The sequence below is a fragment of the Mus caroli genome, chromosome 6 (assembly GCF_900094665.2).
Source record: "Mus caroli chromosome 6, CAROLI_EIJ_v1.1, whole genome shotgun sequence".
Classification (NCBI taxonomy): Eukaryota; Metazoa; Chordata; class Mammalia; order Rodentia; family Muridae; genus Mus; species Mus caroli.
Genome location: NC_034575.1, coordinates 143,932,679 through 143,937,606, shown reverse-complemented (window position 1 = coordinate 143,937,606; position 4,928 = coordinate 143,932,679). Strand labels below are relative to the sequence as shown.

Sequence of the window (4,928 nt, the reverse complement as noted above, 5' to 3'; positions counted from 1 at the left end):
AGTGCATTTGTGTGTATATGTGTGTCTGAGTACATTTATATGTGTGTGTGTGTCTGAGTGTATTTGTGCGTGTATGTTTGAGTTCATGTGTATCCGTGTGCATGTGTGTGTTTCTTTATTTTGGGGCTCTGGTCTTTCAGCCTGGAGGTCTGTGTATCCTTCCCAGCTGTCTCTGGGTGCTCAGTCCTGGTTTGTCAAGCTCTATTTCTCAGAAATGTCCCCTGAATCTTCTTCTCTGCCACAGCCAACCTTTTCACTAACCCTGCTTTCTTTGGGTTCTTAAGAGCCATTTTTGGATGTAAAAGCAAACACCATTTCTCTTTTTCTGGTCCAGTTTCGATGTAAAATACATTCTAGACAACATGGATGGAAGTTTTGGATTGGAGAGCGAGAATGATTGGGCAAGAAACAAAGAACTTTGTAAGAAAGAAGGATGGCTTCTTTTCCCTCCCACCCGTTTGATCTGTTGGCGAGGTGTGGGGCTTCACGGCTTCTGTTGTTCTTCCTGTCCCTTCTCTCCTGTCTCCTCACTCTGGTGTTCTCACCACCTCCTTTCAGGAACTCTGCAATTTCCCCCTCCTTCTCCTTCTCCTCCTCCTCCTTCTTCTTTTTTTTTTTTTTTTTCCAAACAGGGTTTTGCTGTGTAGCTGTGACTGTCCTGTGACTCACTCTGTAGACCAGGCTGGCCTGGAACTCAGAAATCCGCCTGCCTCTGCCTCCCAAGTGCTGGGATTAAGGTGTGTGCCACCACCGCCCAACTGCAATTTTCTTCTTAAGGAAAGACTCCTTCCTCATGTTCCCCCCAAGTCTTGTTCAATCTCAGGCATACGGTGGAAGCCTGCCTCCTAGACTCTGAAAACTGGAGGCGAGGGCACGCTCCACGTTCCTGGGAATGTTTTCTGGAGTGGCTGAATGCACCCTCCATCAGCATCTGAGTGTTTTCTTGCTGAGAGCACAGAGCCCAGCTTCCTGTGGAAACCTGTTCTTCTCAGCTGCCCTTTCCCTGCTCCTGACTGGGTAGCAGTTGGCCATCAACATCTTGGAAGGAGAGCCACTTCTGTGGGAGGTGTCTTATGAAGGGCTGCAGTGATGGGTGAGCTCTGGGCACCATTTCCAGTCAGTTCCTCTTAATCCAGGATTTCCTTCTCAAAACAGAAGGATGGCAGAGAGTCTATTTCATCTTGCACGGAGAAGTTTCTTTGCAGCCTGTTTGTACTGTTTTACGCAGACTCCCTTACCGTAAAGCAGACTCAACATATCAAAACAGTCTCAAGGTTCTAGTCAGATGTCATAATCAGGCTGTCCTAGATCTAAGCTCCAGATGAAGGCTGAGGGAAGTGTCCTCCCCCCCACCCCCAATTTCTTATTTTCTGGCTGTTTTTGGCAGCCGAGGCCTATGCCAGACCCTGTTATCCAACCATCACATGACACTACTTGTATGGACCCATCTGAGCCCGTGTTTTCCTCTTATTTAAGCATACTAGCTAATGGATTAGGTTCAAACTCATATGTACCAGGGCTAATATATGAATGGGATTTTTTGATATACCATGTTTAGTCTGAAATTATCAGTGCAGCGAATGTGTGATATTCTTGAAAGACCCACTACCTGTTCATTGTCTATGTTTATGTATAAAGTTTATGTGAAGTAAGACTCTGAGCTCCACACATGGCCGTTGAGTGTGGCCTTTTTTCTATGCCCACTCACTGGGACTTGGTTCACCCAGATCTTTACTTGGAACACAGAGTCACAGCTTTGAACCACAAACCACTTTCTCCTGTTTCTTCCCCACCTGGAGACATTGCAGCCATTCTTTGAAACTCATCACAACACTTCTTGTGTGATTCTTGGCCTACTGCCAAATGCAGTGTGAATCCCTGCACTTTGACTCCATCTCACCTCACAGGAACCACAGACCGGCAGCCATTTTAGTTCCTTTAGTACCCAGCTGGCACTTTGCTTAGGAGGATGGTAGATGGACATCTTGTTTCTCTCCAAAGCTACAGCAATTAGACCTGGGTTTTGTCTATAACGGCATCGTGTGATCAGAAGAAGAACACATGTTCTAGAGACAAAGGGTCTTTCTGTTTTACAGAGAGGGATTTCCTTAAGCTTGCTCTGTCTTCTGCTGCTGCTGTGGCTTCAGGTGGGAATGATGCCTTCTGTGGAAGCATCATCACAAAGGCAGTCATGTGACTTCAGGCAATCATGTGACTTTAGGCAGTCATGTGACTTCAGGCAATCATGTGACTTCGGGCTCCAGCTCACTCTTTGATCTGGGGAAAGCCAACCTCTATGTCATGGTTTTACTGACTAGTAATAGTTGAACACACACTGAAAAAAATCCAGAGATTAGAAGTACTGAGGTGTAATTACCATAGAACTGCATTCTGGTACAAATTCTGGCTTTTTGTTCAATCCTTTCTTGGAGCCAAATGAAATGAACGTAGATATCCTGGTGGTAAGAAGATATATGCAGAAACAGACATTTATATCATTTTCATTGTTGCTGGAGTTGGGACTTTCTGGTCTATCTTCATTCCCTAACGTTTGATATAAAAAGTATACAATGATCTTCAAGACCCTGTTGATGGATATCTATGTTTACGGTTTATGTTATCCATATCCATGTATTTTATGAGTGCACATACATATATTTTAGTGTTACATTTATATTTTTACTTAAAAATTTCCATGTGTATGGGTGTACATCTGTCTACTTGCCCAGCCCATGAAGTGCCTGCTGTGGCCAGGGGGTTATGCCCTAGGACTGGAGTCACAGATGGTCTCTGTGAGTGCTGCCCTGTCAGCGCTAGGAACTGAGCCCAGGGGCTCTGGAATAATGGATTGAGGGATCCAGGGAGCTGAGAAAAGGAAGAGAGTGGTCTGACTCAAAAATTGGGGTGAAGAAAATAGGAAAGTAACTGACTGATTGCCAAGTAGTTACTCAGGCTTGTGTTTGGTAAGGATTGAAGCCAAGAGAGCTTCATTCATTGCTAAAGTGGACGGGCACTGGCCTGGGTGAGAACGTGGCCTGTTGGAAGTTCAGACCACTCAGCTCAGCTTGGTGACCTGGAACTTCTGTGTGGTATAGTTCAGACTGCTCTGTTGGGTCCAGGGTGCTGGCCCCTGGTGACTTTTAATTTTGCATCCATGCTCCTTGGTTGTGGCTCCAGACCTGACCAGCCCCTTCCTTGGTTTCCTCTACAGTGACACTACAAGCTCTAGGTTTCTAGAGGCAAAGTTTGGGTCTCTTTCCTAATGTAGTTCTGTATTTGATTGAAGTAACTGGCACTCCTTGCCATTTCCCTGTTCAAGTCAATCGTCCTGGACTTACACTAAGCGGATTTTCAACTCTGTGGTGGACTGGCTAAAGTAAATGGCTTATGAGGAGGGAGGATTCATTCCAAGTCACACTTTCAGAGCTTTTTGGCCATGGCTGTATTGCACATGACTGTATTGTACAACATCAGGGCTCTGTGGTGGTCTGGAGAAGATCATGGTAGAGTAGAACTGTCTATCATGTTATCTAGGGAGCAGAAAAGAGGAAGAAACGAGAGGCCGTGAGTTTGATAAACTCTTTACAGGCACATGCGCCACGACCCACCTTCCTTCAATAGGCCGGACCTCCAGCTTCCAATGGAGTCTCCAGCCTTCAGCACCAAGCTGTGTGATAGCTTGGGCTGGAAGCACGGCGAGTGTCTTTGCCTAGTCATCCACCCATTCCTGACCCTGGGAATGTTAGTCATGTGGGTCTTGCCAGTTTCACCCTCAGAACCAGCCACTTCTTGCCAGAGGGTAATATGCCCAAGCGATTACAGCAATTTCCTTTTTAAATTCACTTAGACTTTGAGGAACACCTACAAGTCACAGCAAGTTTCATGACTCCGGATGGTAATAAAAATGATATAATTCACGTTTAGTTGAATATAAAATATAAGTAAAATAAGACATCATTTTTTTTTCCTGCATGGTCCATAAATGACCCTGAAAGGCAGTTGTAAAGTAATCATTTCAAAATGATTTGTTCTGGAGTCGGTGGGATGAATATTTAATTGTTCAGATTATCACTTTGCAGGATGCTAACTTGGTCTTACAGGTCTGGATCATTGCTTGAATTTGTGCTATTTTATGGCCCCATTTATATTAAGACGCTGTAGGTAACAGAATGATATGTTTACAGCCTTGTAACACCACCAAGATACTTGCTCTGAAGCTACTGTCTGTGTTTAGTACTGACTGGCTTTGCCAGTTTCCAGCTATATAGTTATAGACAAGTTCACACTCCCTGTGCCTCAGTTTCCTCATCTGTAAAATGGAAGCAGTGAGAGTGTCCACGCCAGGATTTCAAAGTCAGAGCTGATGAGATCTTGTACCTGGCAGAATGAGCCAGGCACCTCCGGGAGCAGCAATGTGTTTACGTAACACAGCCAGCCTGGCTACACTGGTGAGCTCTGCACTTACTGAGAATCCCTGTCGCAAAAGTGAGATAGAGAGTGATAGAGATATACCTGACGTTGACCTTTCTCTTACATGCACACACACACACACACACACACACAGACACACACACACACACCATGAACCTGTGTACACATACACATAAAAAGGAAAATATTTATGATGAGACTATTGGTTTTTTAAATGCTCAATTTCACATATAAATTCAAATCTATACCCATAAAGTGCCAGTTTTGACTTGGTAATGTACAGAAGTATAGGCTAATAAGTATAGGTTACACACAGTAAGAGAAAGCCTTTTGGAATGCAGAACCCTGTCTACATGTCATCTGTGTTATTTCTACTTCCCACTCTTCTGCTGCCCTGCTGGTCATTGATTTACATGTATGTGTAGCTGGTCATTGATTTACATGTATGTGTAGCTGGCCATTGATTTACATGTATGTGTAGCTGGTCATTGATTTAC

The 4,928-nt window shown here is 44.4% G+C and overlaps 1 protein-coding gene across 1 annotated transcript in view; it reads left to right on the top strand.

Annotated features, from left to right (window-relative positions):
- The window catches only part of Itpr2 (inositol 1,4,5-trisphosphate receptor type 2), a 394,656-nt gene that overhangs the window by 299,380 nt on the left and 90,348 nt on the right, over positions 1-4,928 (top strand). The window lies entirely within an intron of this gene.